General features: G+C 46.6%; 1 protein-coding gene across 1 annotated transcript in view; it reads right to left on the reverse strand.

Annotated features, from left to right (window-relative positions):
- Positions 1-12,413: 12,413 nt before the first annotated feature.
- Positions 12,414-17,735, reverse strand: part of FOXO3 (forkhead box O3) — a 118,086-nt gene continuing 112,764 nt past the window's right edge. The window contains 1 exon segment of the mRNA XM_068551329.1: positions 12,414-17,326. The gene's annotated coding sequence lies outside the window, so the exon portion shown is untranslated.

Below are 17,735 nucleotides of genomic sequence, written 5' to 3' on the forward strand. Positions count from 1 at the left end.
CAGGGCGTGAAGCCATGATCAAGGACAAGCTAAATGAGTTCAGGGAACGAGCTTATTTGGTGCCATCTGCACACCTGGACGACCCAGAGGGACAGGCAGACCTGGGGCGAGGCCTCTAGTGCCAATGGTGGCCGTGAAGACAAACGTTACATGTGCCTAAAACTAAGCCAGTACTGCTGCTCCTGGCTTAGTTTTGGAATGCTCCTGTGGAATGGTTGGAATAAAATGGAAGGCGCAACTCAAAGGAAATCAGACTCAAAGGGCAGGAGTGAGGGCTCTTACCTGCCACTCTTTGGTGAGAGCTTTTCCAGCAGAACAGAAATGCCGAGCGGGCGAATCCCTGGACACAAGCCCCTTCAGCTCACTCCTGGAGATGTCTTCAGAGTTCCTTCTTCTCTTCAGATGCGTTGGGTCACGCCATGAGCGTGTTCGGAGCAGCTACCACAGCTGCACGTGGCCCGTACAGTGGGGACACAGCCGGTCACACGAGTAATTACAACACACTGTGGCAATTACAATATAGTGTGATGTGGAGGAGGGGACGGGGGCTGAGGGGGGACAGGGCAAAGGTGCCTACGGCTGCCTAGCAGTCCTGGAAGGCTTCCCGGAGAGGGTGAGGGTCCCTGGGCCTTCTCCAGGCCACTGCCCCTCTGCTGCTCTCTCCCTGCTTCTCCAACCCCGCAGCACCAAGGGTCTAGGAAGGGAGTCCTGTGTCGTGGGAGACAGATGGGCAAGTCAGAGGACACATTTCATCCTCCAGAGACCCGCTGGTGCCCTGGTCTCCTGCTTTCCTGCTCTCAGGGGGCTCCTCTGGGCCCGCTTATTCCTAACGCAGCCCCTCCTCTTGGTGGCGCCTGAGGCCACAATATGGGCAACGCTGGGGCAATAACAATAATAATAATGCCGAGAAGCGGGCAGAGAGTGGAGTGGCGGAGGAGAAACACCACTTCACCCTCAAACCCCACCCTGCGGGTAACTGTCTCAACCCTCAACTGCGCTTGTGGAGAAGGCAGCTCCGTGTGGCCAAACCACAAAGTCCCCATTTGGAAGATCCCGTTTCCTAACCACCTTGGCCCAACATCAATAGCAATATTGCCCCACAAGGAGAGGCAAGCCATTTACTGCAAAAACCACCAGCGCCAGGGCTCAAAACCCAAGTTCAGACACGAAGAACTCCCCTCTGGAGTGTAAAACCGAGTTCAGAATGAAGAAAAACAATTTTCAGCCCAAGTTTCCTCCACGGAGGCACCCTCAGCGCCCCCCGTCACCGCTGCGAGGCCTCCTTCCCCCGGCTGGGCCCTCGTTAGGAGCTAATGGGCCCCAGCTGTGCCAGCTTCCAGGCCTCCTCCTTAACCCCTTGGTTTCCTCCATCGTTGCCAGAAAAAAATGAGGCCTCAGAAATCCCGTGCAGGGCTCAGAGCAGAGGGTACCCACTGCAAGGAGTTCGTGGTGTGCATGATCTATGGTTTCTCCTGATAAACCAAATAATTAATAATTGCTACCGTTTGCAGGGTGCCTTGTATGCCTTACCCACTTGCATTATTAGTCCTTCTGAGACCTCTCATCTTTGCAAACACAGTAGGAGGTAGGAATTGTTTCACCCATCTTATGGATGAGAACATCAAGGCCAGCAAGGAGACGTGATTTAAACTTGCTCTGTTCTCTTGCTGCCCACCCTATCACTTAACTTTGAGCAAGAGTTGATTCTCCACTGTGTGGATGAAAGAGATAATCACCACTCTTACATTGTCCATCTGTAGAGGTTGTAAAACTTTAAAACCAGAAAACACCGGGTTGAGAATCAGAACAACTGGGTTTTCTCCCCAACCAAGGGCCCTTGTTGACTTTGGACAAACACCATCTTCCTTTAGCTCTCACAACCTTATCTTCAAAATAATGCAAGTAAAAATATCTGCCTTTCTTCCTCTTGGGCTTGTTGGAAGATCAAATAGATTCAGTTGGGCAAAAGCATCCTAAACTGTAGGGAAGAAGGACTATGACACTCGAGGACTCCTCCCCACCTCCCCACATGACATACACATTCTAAGAGAAGAGAGGTTCACCCCAATGGTTTCAGAGTGAATTTTGGGGCCTGATGTTCCAAGGCTTTTTCATTTCATTTGTGAGCAACAGACTCTGAGGCACTCTGTCAGACCCTGTTATTTTTATGATTTTGGAGGACCAGAGGTTTATTATGATGACAAACTTTAAGTCTTCCCTGGCTGAACCTAGCCTGTTAAAAAGGTGACCCATTGGCAGGAACCACGTGTAAACCACTGTCTTTAATTCACCACTTACCCCCTCTTACCACACTGGCACTATATCAGATTTTTCCTCCTCCGTGGAAAATAATTAACATCATTAACATCATTAGGTTTATCACCAAAACCCAGAAACCACCCAAATGTCCTTCAGTTGACCCTGAATGACTCTGGTACCTTCATAAAAACAACAAAAGGAGTGAAATACTGTTACCTATCACAAATGCTTTATGCCAAGTGAAAGAGGCCAGACTCCAGAGGGTGTGTATTATATGATTGTATGGTTAAGTGACATTCTGGGAGAGGCAGAGCTACAGGGATGGGACCAGATCAGTGGTCACCAGGGGTAAGTGTTCAGGAAGGGCTTGACTAGAAGGGGGTGGGTAGCACAGAGGAGTTCCTGCCAGGTGGTGGAACTGTTGTGTATCTTGATTATAGTGGTGGTTACAGGACTCAAAGCATTTGTTAAAACTCATGGAACTGTATAAAAAAGGAGTGAGTTTTACTGTAGGTAAATTAAGACAAATTCTTTTTTTTTAAAATATGTTTAATATGCATAGTGTTCTTATTCTTTTATTTATTTATTTATTTATTTATGGCTGTGTTGGGTCTTTGTTTCTGTGCGAGGGCTTTCTCTAGTTGCGGCAAGTGGGGGCTACTCTTCATCGCGGAGCGCGGGCCTCTCACTATCGCGGGCTCTCTTGTTGCGGAGCACAGGCTCCAGACGCGCAGGCTCAGTAGTTGTGGCTCACGGGCCTAGTTGCTCCGCGGCATGCGGGATCCTCCCAGACCAGGGCTCGAACCCGTGTCCCCTGCATCGGCAGGCAGATTCTCAACCACTGCGCCACCAGGGAAGCCCCAAGACAAATTCTTAAAGATTAAAAAATAAACTACTCCGAGATTTTTTTACAAAAGGATCGTTGAGAAAGTAGAGCAATTTAACAGGGAGTCCAGCGGTAGAGTGTAGTGTAGCACAATGTCATGTAGTGTACAGTGAGGGGTAGGGTAGTGTCTAGGAATCTGGCCACTGGTTCTCTACCTTGAGTTGGCAGTGATGGCCTGGGGAAGGGGTTAAGAGTCCAGGACCCCCACCCCTTGAGGATCCGATTCCCTGGATCCAGGGTAAACTTGGGAGTTTGCATTCTAAACAAGCTTCCCAGGTTGTTTTGGTTCAGGTGGTTAACAGCCCATACTTGGAGGCCCACTATTAGACCTTTCTTCATTATTTGGGAATTCAATTCTTTTGTGAGCAGGTCCCTTTTATGCCTTGGTGTTTCCACCAGTAAAATGGGGACAATTCACCAGTCTCCTGCTTTATAGCGATCTGAGATGGCAGGTCACTGAGGTACGTGCTGGGGGCGCTCCAACGCTGTTACCTGCATTCAGTGGCAGTAGGCTTGGCCTCTGGGGCCGGCACCTTGAACATCTTTTCCTGTAACCTGGCGTCTTGGAATTTACCTCTTGGGAAGTGGTAGCTTTGACCTTAAGGGGATACTGTTAAGATGAAATTTTGTTTCTCTGAAATGCTTTGAGTTTTCTCACAGAAAGAAATCCAAAGTCAGAGGCATGTCCTTCTGGGATGACTATAATTCTGAGCTCTAGAACCATTCAAATAGAAGACAGGATGTGAACCTGGGGTCAAGTCCCTGTTCCATCACTGACCATTTGTGTGATTCTGGGCAAGTAATTTCATTCTTTGAATCTCAAATTCTTACATTCAAATTTTTCAGGTGTAAAGTGGGGCTGATAACTGTACTTTGCGGGGATCCTATAGGGTTTGAAAGATGCATGCTGAGGTATTTCGAGGGGACAAGTTGTGATGGCTGAACTTTCAAAAGATTTGGCAAAACAAAAACATATATATGTATACACACACACACATGCACACACACACACATATACACCTAATATATAAATATGTAAAGCAAATATGGCAAATGTTAGGAATTGTTGACTCTAAGTGACAGGCATGTGGGTAATCATTTTTTCAACTTTTCTCTATGTTTCTAAATTTTCCTAATGAAATCAGGAAGAAGAGATGGTATGTGTCACACCAGCACAGTGCCTGTCACTCAGTAGGTCTCAGGTAGGTTGGAGAGCAGGGGAGGTGAGGATGGCAGGGCAGGGAATGGGCGAGAGAAAGAGAAAGGCCTAAGGCTCGTCCAGTGCAGGAAGAGCCCAGGGAGAGAATGAAGCCAGGCAATGCCCACCCTCGGGGAAGGTGTGGGTGTGAGAACTGCCCTTGTATTTCCAGCTCCAGAGAATCTGGGTATGGGGGAGGGGCACCCCACTCCAGTCGGGAGGCTCTGCCATGTTTCCTCCCCTTTCCTCGGGGATCTGAGAAGAACCAATTGCACTGTTCTCAGGTGCTTCCAGCCCTCTTGGCTGGGGTGGAAAACACGATAGAGATTGTTTGGGCCTCTGGATTGTTTGCAATTTATAGACTCTCTGAGCCCCCGTGATGTACAAGCATCTTGCTCAACAGCTGTTCTGAGCACCAGAGTGGAAATGAACAAGGTACAAATGGCAGAGGAGGGTCAGCAAAACCGTGAGGACAGCCTGTGAACCGGGCAGCTGGTCCCCCTTCCCATGTAGCTCCCCTCAGCCAAGGGCTCCCACCCTAGCCCATGGCTGCACCTCTCGGGTCTTCCAGATCCAGTGGCATGAATCCAACCTGGTTGAAAAGGACATATTTGTTTCCTGTTGCTGCTGTGACATGTCACCATAAACTTAGTGGCTGAAAATAACACCATTTTATTATCTTGATGATTCTGGAGGTTAGAAGTCCAGGTCGGGTTTCATGGGCTAAAATCAAGCAGGGATGAGTTCCTTCTAGAGGCTCTTGCCTTTTTCAGCTTCTAGAGGCTGCCCTCATTCCCTGACTGGTGGCCCTTCCTCCATCTCCAGGGCCAGTGGAGTCTTCCTCACAATGCCATCTTTCTGGTTCCAACTCTTCTGTCTCCCTCTACTCCATGTAAGGACCGTTGTGATTACATTGGGCAGATAATCTTCTTATTTTGAAATTCTTAATTAGCAACCTAAATTCCCCCTTGCCATATAACCTAAGACATTCACAGGTTCCAGAGATTGGGACATGGACATCTTTGGGGGGCCGTTATTCTGCCTACTACAGAGGATGCCCCAAATGGATAAGCATTCTTACCTTTTACCCTCAGGAATTTTCAAACTTTAGTGTACTTTAGAATCATGGAAAACACTCAAAAAGCCAGAATTTTAGGCCCTGCTGGATTCTGATTTGGCACTTTTGGAATGGATCCAAGGAATCTGAAGTTTTAGTAAGCTCCCTAATGCCTTCCTGATCGACATGATCCAAGGAGCACATTTTGAAGGATCTGCTGTCTTTTGTCTTTGGACAGAGTATAGTGGCTACATTTTAGCAACTTAATTACAAAATCTATGATCTATGATTTATTGAGCAATTCCAATGTACTAATAAACATAGCTAAGTGTAGCAAGCACTTACTATGTGCCAGATCTATTCTAAGAGGTGTCCATGCACGATCTCCTTTAATCCTCACAATAACATGACAAGGTATGATTGTTATTATCATCTCTATTTTGCAGATGAGAACATGAAGACACAGGGGTTTAAGTTCCTTACCTAAGGCAAAGCACTTACAAAGGCAAAACCAGATGCCTATCCATCCCGCTCCTTTCTTTTCTAAAGCCTGAGGGGCAGCTCCACCTCCAAGGGTGGAGTGAGCCCTGTGTATAGCCAAGGGGTGGGAGTCGGGGGGCCTGAACTTTTACACTCAAGGAGGTACAAACACAGCAGGTAGAAGCCTCAAACTACCTGGTTAGCTTCTCTTTAATTCTCCAAACACCCAACAGAGCCACAACAATGCCAGTGGGCAGGAAGGGGTCTGTTGAGGAAAGGCCATCCTGGCCCATCCTGGAGACAGCAACATCAGAGGGCCTCTCTCTCTCTCACACACACACACACACACACACACACACACACACACACACACTTGCCAGGGGACAGTTTCCCTTTATTACAGGGGCAGGTTCCAGCCTGCTGCCATTCCTTGCACCGTTCAAATTGGCAGCGGGTCACCCTGGCCTCCTGTCTGTGTCTGAGAGACCTTCCAGCTGGGCCCTTGTGGGCCCTTGTATCATCTCACTTCTTTAGGACAGAAACTGGAGAGACTCGTGTAACACCAGATGGGTTACAGGGCTGACATCTCCGTAGGGTGCACCACCTCCTCTGAAATGGACACCACAGAGCAAGCCACTCTCCCCCCACACTGCACCTCCCCCTTCCACCTCCCCCATCTCCAGTTCCCATTTCCTCTTCCATCCTTTTCCCTTTCTCCATCTCTTTCCCTATCTCTTTAGGATGCACTCTCTACCCTCTCTCCCCAGGGTCTCACTGCCTTAAGCATGTGACTTTGGAGACAGAGGAACAGAGGGGTTGGTTACAACCAGAAACCATGAACCTTTAAGCCCACTTTGGACTCTGCCTCAGTTTCCCTTCTGGAAAATGAATGTATGAACATTTGCCAATTTCCTAACTCAAAACAGTGTCTGTGGTTCTGATACCTGCTTTGTGGTTTGTAAAGCATATGCTCCATTTCCAGGCTGGTCCTGATGCCTTATAAAGTCCAGTGGGTTCGTGAAGTGGATGTTGCAGATGGGGAAACTGATGCCTAGAGAGGGAAATGACTCACTCAAGGCCACACAGCGTTTAGTGGCCGAGCCAGGGCCAGAAACAAGTCTTGCAATCCTGTCTTGCCATGACATTTGAGTTCTTCGTGATGATGATGATTCTGTGGTAGACGGCACAGAGGACATGGACCACGAGCGTGGCTGCTGCCAACAGGTCCTGAAGAAGATGAGAGCAGAAAAATCTTACAAGTCGGTTACCTTAATTGCTTAACTGCTATGCAATCTAATTATACTGACGGGGTTCATTACCATGTCGAATTTTGTTTTATGTTTTTATGTCATGAGAAGCCATCAAAGAATAAAGACGCAGACGTAGAGAATGGACTTGAGGACTTGGGGAGGGGGAAGGGTAAGCTGGGACGAAGTGAGAGAGTGGCATGGACATATATACACTACCAAACATGAAATAGATAGCTAGTGGGAAGCAGCCGCATAGCACAGGGAGATCAGCTCGGTGCTTTGTGACCACCTAGAGGGGTGGGATAGGGAGGGTGGGAGGGAGATGCAAGAGGGAGGGGATGTGGGGATATATGTATATGTATAGCTGATTCACTTTGTTATACAGCAGAAACGAACACACCATTGTAAAGCAATTATACTCCAATAAAGACGTTAAAAAAAAAAAGCAGCCATCACCCTACGGGGTGTGGAGCCAGTGGGCTGTGTATAAAGAGAGGACTTCTGACAAAGGGCTTGCTGCTGACTTGCTGACTTGCTTAAAGTGCTGCAGTACTTCCCACGTGCCCTCTCAGGTCATCCTCACGACCCGAGACACAGGCAGCCTTGTTCCCATTTCACAAACGAGAAAACAGAGGCCCAGAGACATGAAGGGACTCGCCTATCATCATTCAGCTAGTGAATGGCAGGGCTGGCTCCAGTCAAGGCCTGTCCCATTCCAAAGTTGTTTCCCTCCCCTACTCCGTGACACCGGCTCCCCGCAGAGACGGAAAGGCCTTCGTCATAAAATGACTCCGTTTCCTCTTTGTAAAATCCTGCCTCCTGGCTTCTGCGTTCCCTAGGCAGAGCCCCCTCGCACCCCAGGTGCCAACCTGCACAGTAGGGCAGGAGGAGGGCTTGCAGGGCGCCAGCCCGCGGGAGAGCGTCAGAGCTTCTCCTTTGGAGGAGCGAGTTTCCCCCACTTGTGAGGAGGAGCCAGTGAGACCCTTGAGGCCCCCAGCACACCCCCCCGCCCCTCCTGGGGACAGCCCCACTCTGAGAGCTGGAAGCCTTGCCCAGGGGCACCAGTGGGCCAGGGCCCGGCTAAGGAGCAGCACCGTTCTCCCTGCGCCCAGCCGGGCTGTCCTCCAGCCGGTTGTGCAATCTTGCTATGAATAGGTCTAGGTGTGTGGTTTGGTGCCAAGGAGACCAGACTTGATTTCTTCGGGTGACAGCTCCCCTCTGGAATTCTGGGAGGTGAGGGAGCACAGCTGCGAGGTCAGGCCGATGACCCTGAGCTGGGCGGTCCGAGCTGGTGGCGTGAGGGGAGGGGCCTGTGGCCAGACTGGATGGGCAGGCTGGCAGCATGACGCCGGGAGCTCTTCTTCCTCCCTGGCAGTCACCAGGGCACCCTGAGTCTGCCTCCCAAGCCCCTCCCATCTTCCACCCCTCACTCTCACCAAGCCCTCATTACCTTAGGTACAGACTTAAAACAAAGAAGCTGGCCTTCCCTGGTGGCGCAGTGGTTGAGAATCTGCCTGCCGATGCAGGGGACACCGGGTTCGAGCCCTGGTCTGGGAGGATCCCACGTGCCGCGGAGCAACTAGGCCCGTGAGCCACAACTACTGAGCCTGCGCGTCTGGAGCCTGTGCTCCGCAACAAGAGAGGCAGCGATAGTGAGAGGCCCGCGCACCGCGATGAAGAGTGGCCCCCGCTTGCCGCAACTGGAGAAAGCCCTCGCACAGAAACGAAGACCCGACACAGCCAAAAAAAAAAAAAAATAATAATAATAATTAAAAATCTGCTAAAAACTCCTAAGAGGGGCAAAGGCAAAGACAGACTTGCAAATTAATTTTTAAAACTTTAAAAACACGAGGCTGTGGGAAACCAGGGATTCTCATATATTTTGGTGTTGTGAATTGGTACATTCGAGGGCAGTTTGATCCACCTTTCAAAATTGCAAATGTATATGTACCTCTTGCCCCAGTAATTCCACGTTTGGGCATTAATCCTACAAAGATTCTGACCTGTGTATGTAATATATGTATAAGGTTATTTGCTGCAGTGTTGCTGATAATAACAAATGTTCAGTAACAATGTCCAATGTCTATCAATAGGGGACTACTGGTTAAATTAATTGGGATACAATGATACAGTGGCATACTATGCAACTCTAAAAACGAGGAGGCTTTCTATGTACTGATATTTCCTCCATGTGTGAGAAAATCATTAACAAAGCAAGATATCTGACAGTGTGTATAATATACTTTTTGTGTAATAAAAAGGGGAAAGTAATAATTTGTGCTTTTATTCCTTGTAGGTACATAAGAAATTCTGGAAGGATACACAAGAAACTTTGGGGTGGGAGGAACTAGGCAGAGAACTAGACAGGGGTGGGAGGAAAACATTCCCTATGTGTGTATCGTGATATGCTTTCTAGCTTTTGAATCATGAGAATGCATTACCTTTCAAAAATACAGTGCAACAAATGAAGATAATTTTGACAAAAAATTCCATAACCAATTGCCAGCTACAATGGACATTTGTCTTTTGGGGACAAGTCCTGGCATGAGAACACCCTTCTACTTGGGGATTTACCCAATGGTCGCATCTTGGTGGGAAGAAGAACCCCTTCTCCCCCACTGGAGCGGGACTCGGAGTGGCCGAGGAACAGTGTTAGCTTATTCACGGTGGCAACAGTTGAGGTCCTGAGTCCAGTTTTGAGGCCAAAAGTGTCCAGGACACAAGAATTATTTCAATTTTAGCATTTTACCTTTTAGTACCTCTCCTCAGCCACAGTTTACACTGGCATATGCTATTTCTATTCTGCTTTTTATTTTTCTTATATTAATATAAAAGTTACAAGAGCAATAGATAATTACATTTCTAAGAGTGCATCCAATATAAGCATATAGTTTTTATAATTATTATTCTAACAGATGCATAAAATTCCTTTGTTCTGATTAGGTAATTCCTATACTGATATTCAAGATGTTAATAGGAGGAAATTATGGAAACCCAAAGTTATGAAGACACAACTTTGCAATGATATTATTCATTTATCAGTCAGATTCCTTTCATACAGTATAGTTATCTCATTATCTCCACTTTTATTCCCTAACCCCCTTCTCCCACCTTATTCCTTCCAGTCTCAGAAGAGGAGTCAAAGCCAGCCTCTCCACCATGGCTCTTTAGAAGCCGTATTTATCTTTATACTAGTAACACACTCCCATTTTGATAACCTAAAATAGTATATAAGGAGAAGAGTTGAAAGCCAAAGTCCCTTGCGTCCGTCCCTGGACTGAACCATTACCAAGTTTTCTGTGATTTCTTCTAGATCAGGGCTTTCAGTTTGGTTGGGAAGTTACAGGGGTGCCGAGCTATTGACCCCTCAGCCTTTAGGGCAGGCTCTCTGGCCAGCGGCTATGAGAAGCCTGAGATGGGAGCAGTTTTCTCTGCCATCCCGGTGCCTGGCACATCCTGGTGCTGGTGGGATGGATGAATGTAGGACTCACGGAGGTGGACCTGTGCTAAGACAAGAAGAGCATCGAGACTTTTCTTCCCTGCATGGGAATGGGGATGTTTGTAGTGTGTCTAGTAAGTCCTCTGAGAAAGAAGGCAAAAATGAAGTTTTGAGCCATTACTATGTGATGGACACTAGGCAGAACTACAGACACACACACACACAATCTAATTTTCTTCAGGTCTTAAATATTGCTGAGAGTCCTCCTCTTTTAATGTTCGAATAAAGAAAATTCAACGGGAAGGACCCCTCTTCCTTCAGCTCCAAAGGTGTCCTCAGGGCCCAGAACCAAAGCTTCTCTCTGATGGCCATGGAGCAGAGGGAGGGTGGGCCCCCTTCTGGATGCTCCTCTCTTCACCTCCACCCTTCAGACACACTCCCCTGTGCATGCCCACCATGGGCTGAGCTGAGGGCACCCAGGGCACCACAGCCATTACCCTTTCTCCCCATGTCCCAGGGAAGTGGCCATGGGGACGGGGGTGGAGTGTCTGCCAGATCGACCGTGGCTATGAACTCTACCTTCCTCCACCTTTGACCTCTGTATTCCAGCTGTGATGTGCGTGGCTTGGCTGATACATGTCACGTGTGCTGTATTAAAGGTTTGCCCTCACTACTCAAACATTTGCGAAATCAATTCCCTAAAGTGTTAGCAAGATTAACCAGTTCAAATTCTTCCTCTTTTAAACAAGAAGCTGAAGCAGGGAGAGCCAGCAACAATTAACTCTTTACTCCTCAAGGTGGAGCAGATAGATGATATCTTGAGTATAAACTCATGGAGGGCAGGGCCTAGTTCTACTGGTGCCCATCACAGCCTCTGGCCCACTGCCACACTTGAAATTGACTTAGTAATTGTTGTTCATTAAGTTAACTTCAATTAATTTTAGTTGAATTTTTACCTGGTTTGGGAAAACTCTCTACTGAGAATCTTGTGATAGCTGGTTTTGGATTTCCATCTTTAATCTTTTGGGAGACAGACTCAAAACTTGAAAGCAATCTCAAATGAAATACCTTCTCCTAGTTGGCTCTGGTATTAGAAGATGAAGTTTTACCTGCACAGGAAATTAAAACAATGATAAGGACAGACTTATGAAAGCATGACTCTTCACCAATATAGAATTTATCCCAAAGGGCAAACTTTAAAATCTTTTTTACCTACTTGATCTGAAGTAAGAGTCCATCGTGCTGCTTAGGACTTTGAACCCAAAAGCTGAATGATTTTTATAACGTCTATTAATAGGAAAACCACAACCAGGCTACTAAGAATAGTTTTACAGTAGGGTGGAGTTCCCCCTAACTTAGCTAGGAAATATTTATGCTATTGCCACCAGCAGCCTTACGCGTTGTTTGACTTTGATACGTAGGAGGCCACCGTGATGACCGACATTCATCTTCTGGACTCACGTGAGCAGGACCTCCTTAGGGCCAAAACCGTGACAGGTCAAAACCTCTGACACCCAAGGAAGACAGAGTTTAAATCCCGCCTCCCTATGTAAAAGCTCCTCCAGGGCAACCTGACTCAGGGCAGGCCAAAAGTGGCTATCAGCCACCACGAACAATGCCATAAATCTGCTTTATTAAATTGTCTGGTTGCCTGTGAAGGTCAAAAGTGGGTCAGAGAAAAAGTCTGCAGGATTCATTTAGTTTAGAGATCTCAGGATAGAGTCTCCCAGCTTTGTGCCTCTTCCACAGGAAGACCTTGAGACAGACTCAGCTATTTCACTCCTCGGGTTAAAGAAAGGGGGAAGGAGAACAAAAAACTTCTTGGAGTAAGATAGAGTGTCATTGATGCTTTATTTACATGCGTCACCATCTCTTTTACAAACTAGATTACGGTTTTAAATGGAATACACAAGGCAATATCTACAAACACCAAGGAAAGTTAAGTACTGCATCTCTATTTCATTTGGAAAAGAGAAGATTCCCAAATCAAACTGGTTTTGATTCTTGAGAGGAAAGGTGGTAGAGATAATTCATGGCAACATATGGATAGACAAAATCCTCAGTAAGAATGCAATATGATAGTGTTCGCTTTGAAAGAAAGGATGAGGTGCTTCAAACCAAAGTATCAACTGCATGACTCTTAGGTGTTTGAATATGGCCAGGCACCACAATGAGTTCTAGTTTGCATGGGTTATGAGCAAGAAATTGAAACGGATAAGACAGTTTTACAGATACTGTATACAGATTTTTTTTCCATTCATGCAACTTTTTTTCTTAAAAAAAAAGTTAAACATGTGAAGCCAAAACGTACATTTTTTTAATATTAACTAATTTTTCTGTTCCTCCTTCACATCTGTTTACATTTTGCATGTACATAATGTGCTAGGACAAGTGTATTGAGAGAAGATTGATTGCCAGGCAATGAGATAATTTTAGAGAAATAAGTGACCAGACATGTAGTTGTTGTTTTTTTTTTTAAAGCAGCCGCACAAATATTTCTGGAGTGTGGCAGAGGCCTCGGAACCAATCATTCAACAAAGAAAAATACATACAAATAAAACTAAACAAGAGGAAAATATTTCATTCATTCGAACTGCATAAAATGTTACCCCCTAAAGATCTAGATCAAATATAATACACAGTCGCCCCTTGGTATCCGTGGGGAATTGGTTGCAGGACCTCCACAGATACCAAAATCTGTGGATGCCCAAGTCCCTTATATGAAATGGTGTAGTACAGTCGGCCCTACGGATCCATGGTTGGTTGAATCCGAGGATGCTGAGCCCGTGTATGCGGAGGGCCGACTGTACTCTTTTCAGTTACTTGGGCATCTGCGTTAAGATCTTGTCTGACAGACATGATTTCACAAGGACTTCACTCTCCCTTCGCTGTGCCCTGCCGCCCCTGGTCTCCAGGAGAGGCTGGCTTTTTCATACCTCTTTGCCAGTGATTGTATTCCTACAAAATTTTTTGCTTTTCTTAATTGAAAAAAGAATACATTATACCTAATCGTACAATGTTCCCCAAATACACCGAGAAAGAAGAAATCAGAGTTTGGAGCTGTCAGGATTTTATTTCTGCTTTCAGAGAGAAAGGGTAACTTTTTAATTTCCCCTCACCAGCCCTTGGCATCAGCATGAAAAATGGGCCTGGGTGATTGACTGCTTTCCTCTTGACGGTCTTTCCAAGAGATTCAAATATTCCTTATTCTTTAAGTGGGGTTCATTAGCTAGACTCCCTACCATCTTTAACAATTTCAGAAGCCGCCTGAAATGACACCCTGAGACCGGGCATACCTGTCCTGACCAGTGAGCCAAGAGGTCTTCTCCTCAGGGTCGGAAGCGACACACACAAGGGCAAAACTCACCACCACACACACACACAAACACACACAGAGTCCACCAGTACTACACGTGTGTGCACGCTCTTCTCGTTAACAGGAGAGCCAAACTTCTGAAATTTAAAAAAATATGTTTCGGCAGTCATTACATTGCAGGGGATGCAATAAAGGAAATCGACCTCAGATTCATTCACAGTTAATGGGATACTCTGAACCTGACGGTCAGGCCTCACTCACGCCAGGACAGTGAAGGCTTGTGATAAAGCTCTTTTCTAACTTTGGTAAAAGGTATCTGGTTCTGGAGCCCTGAAGAGAACAATAGGACCCGAGAGTTCGGGTCATGTTTTCAACATTGTTACTCTTCTTTCTAAATTTCCCATCAAAAAGTGGAAGGCTCCCTAGAGCAGCTTATTTAGAGGCTGAGTGTAGACTCCGAAAGTTCTTATCAGGATGCAAACATTACAACCGCCAGACTCCCGGAGACTACCAAGTATTCCACTGAGATACTCCAGATCAGGAAACTTCCTGTGGGGGCCCATGGCACTCAGAACTCCACATGGTGGCCATCGGTAGGCCCCTCCTGAAAGCAGGGTCTTCAAATACAAGAGGGAGAGGGCTTAGGTGGCACCTCTGCCCTGTCTGACTGCCTTCGGACTCAGTCTAAGGGATCCTGGCCTCTGGGTGGGCGGCCAAGGGTGAGAGTGGGGCTGCTGTGATCCCGGACAGGCTTAACTATTCCATTCTTGCCTGACCCTTTCTAGGACTGATGCTGGCGCTAGACTTCGCCCTGATCTCAGCTGTCCGCGACACTCTACATGTAGATGCTGAATTACTTAAAAAAAAAAAAAAGGAAAAGAAAAAATTTCCAAGCACCCCTCCCTCTCCGTTTTCCTGATCTGCTCTGTGGCTATCCTGCTCTCATACCGCTCTGTCCCTCCCTCAGCTGTTTTAGATTAAATTAGAATCTGGTTCCAGGATATTTTGTAAAACATTCTGCCTGAAATCTAACAAACATTGGGGGGGGAAAAAAAAAAGAATAAATGAGATGCCACATGTCTGAAAGGAATTCAACACTTTAAAAGTCAAAACACATTTGAGGGTTGCCTTTCTTACTCCCAAAGTATTCCCCATGGTCTACAAAACTGCAAAGGCAAGTAGCTATTTTGTTAGTTTTCTTGTTTCTTTGAGCTCAGGAGAGAAGTTCTCAGGGTCCTCGTGTTGGAAGCACTCGGATTCTCCCCTATATCCAACACCCCTCTGCCACTCCCCCCGTCCCAGAGCTGCTGCCGCTGTCTCTGAACTACGTCTCCACCCAGGGGGCAGAATCACTTAGGAACCCAGAGAGGCAGCCCTCTCTTGCTGACACTTGACAGTTCTTGTGTACAGCAGACTACCAAAGAATCAAGGAAGTGGCTAGCTTTATTACAAAAGAATACAGTAAGCAAAAGTCTGTCTCACTGACAAGCAGACCACGTGAATAGAATACATATTTTTAAAAATTATACATACTTTCAAAATGAAGATTATAAACTTGTAGCAGTTTAGAAAAGGTGATATGCTACAGGTCTACTATAACCACAAATTGCACAACAATTTACAGATTCAGTAGAGAGCAGGGTGAAATCAACAGGGCCATCGCTCAAACATGACAGCCCAAGCGAGGCGGGAGAGACAAGTGGCAACACCAAATGGAACGTTCATTATGCTAGGAGCTGTTATCACCACCAATGTCACCCCCAGAGGAATCAGGAAGCAAAGGTGCACAAAGGGGCCCCTGGTGGCTGGTGATGGGTGCAGGGGGTTGGGTGGCACGTCTGTGTTGGTGGAAGGGAATCAGTGCCCACTGCACGGTGCAAGCATCAGCGAGAACTCATGCAGGGAGGTCTGTGCTGAAATACTAGCCTGTATCCCTAACATCCATGCAGACTGTTCCATTTTTGTACTGTACATGATAAAATATATTTATACATTTCTATGCCTAATGCTTTTTATGCAACGAAAAGAGTCTTCATATATCACTTTGGAGAAGTATGCATATGCTGTGCTAATCAGAGCATCATTACACCAGTTTCATATGTACCAAAGGTGTTCCCAACTATTCTGTCTACCAAAGAGGGTAACTAATATAATCACACTTTTCAGGCTAAACAGAAAGCACCTATACAGCACCATAACTTTTTGAAAAGAAAAAAATGAAATCCATAGAAGCAGGAAAAGTGTCTGGGGGGAGGTCAAAACTGCCCTATCTTGTACTTCCATTGTGACACTTGTACAATTACAATCTAAGCTTATTTATATTAAAAAGGAATCAGTTTGTATGCTATTGCTTGTCACTCATACACGTCTACTAGATCAGATTATACAGAGCAAGAAATAATCAAGGGTGCGCATTTAGAAAAATAGTGACTCGGGTTTGTACTTTCCACACATTTCTCACTGCAGGCTTAATGTTCACCTGTAAGTTCACTTCTTCTGCAAAGCAAAACACGACTACTTGTTTTTTTTTTTTCTTTTCTTTTCTCCTTAAAACTAAACCCGTTAGTGGCATTTGGCAATGAGGGGACAGCTGAGCTGATTTCTTCCTTGAAAAATTCTAATTTCTAACCAACATACAATCACTGTTGACTGTGTTAGCTGAGGATACTGACAGTAGACCACAGGCCCTACTGATCTGGCAACTGCAGACCAGGTGCCAGGGTCTCATCCCCCGACCACCCTGACTCAGAGCCAAGCACGTGGTTTGGTTCTGGGTCAGGTTTGCCGATGCAGGGCTCTGTCCTGGACCAGTGCACACAGAAAACACTTGTGCCACTGTTCAGTTTTTAGAAAAGGATAGTTTTCTACCAAACGAAAGAAGAAAGAAAACCCCCCTCTAGTTTATGTAATGTGTTAGTTAGGGGAGTTCTACGGGCTCGAATGCTTGTGACACCCAAAGCCAGCACAGTAGCTGGTACAACATTTTCCTTCTGTTTTTAAATTTGCCAGGGGAAGCATGATTAACATTTTAACATAAAAAGACTGCAAGTTAATGCATGTGAGAAACTCAAAGTCAAAGGAAAACAAACACAAAAACAACACTTAAAACATCCCATAAACCATCACGATATTAAAACACCACAGAATGGCCCGCGGGCTCACGGTGTGCTCTGAACAGGGTGGGCGGTGCTGGCAGGGTGCTGTCCTTCGCTGGCAGGTGGCTGTCACCCCGTACAAGGAAGGTTTTGCATACTTTATAGAGAGAGTTCTGTGCGAGGGTAAGTGCTTCACCCGGGGTAAGGGGCCGATAACAGTCTCTGCTGGGGTAGGAAACGGCAGGGGCTCACAAAGGTGTTAAGCTGTAAACGGTACCACTGTCCACTTGCTGAGAGCAGATTTGGCAAAGGGTTTTCTCTGTAGGTCTTGTGTCAGTTTGAGGGTCTAAAGGAGGAGAGAAGAAAACCAGAGACGGTTAAGGACATTCAAACAGCAGCAGTGGGCCCTCCAGGTCACGCCTCCTCAGCCTCCGGTCCCCTCACCCGCCTCTGGGCCAGGGGTGCTGCAAGTCAAGCTGTTCTGCTGCACTAGCTTCAAAGGGCTGGAAACCTAAGGACAAAGCCTGGAGATCACTTACCTTATTTCTGTGCTTGATAACAAAACGCCCTCACTTGCGGAGGTTAACAAAGCGAGGCAAATCGGGGTGCCTCAGCGGGCCCTTCCAAGTTAGGGAGGCCTGGGGTGCAGATGGGGTTTTACTCTAGATTTTTGGATTGAGGGGCTTCCTGGGACACGACACGTTCATGCTAAAACCAGGGGAGCTGGTCACCCCATGCAGACCAGCTATGCTCTT

The sequence above is a fragment of the Eschrichtius robustus genome, chromosome 9, assembly GCF_028021215.1.
Source record: "Eschrichtius robustus isolate mEscRob2 chromosome 9, mEscRob2.pri, whole genome shotgun sequence".
NCBI lineage: Eukaryota > Metazoa > Chordata > Mammalia > Artiodactyla > Eschrichtiidae > Eschrichtius > Eschrichtius robustus.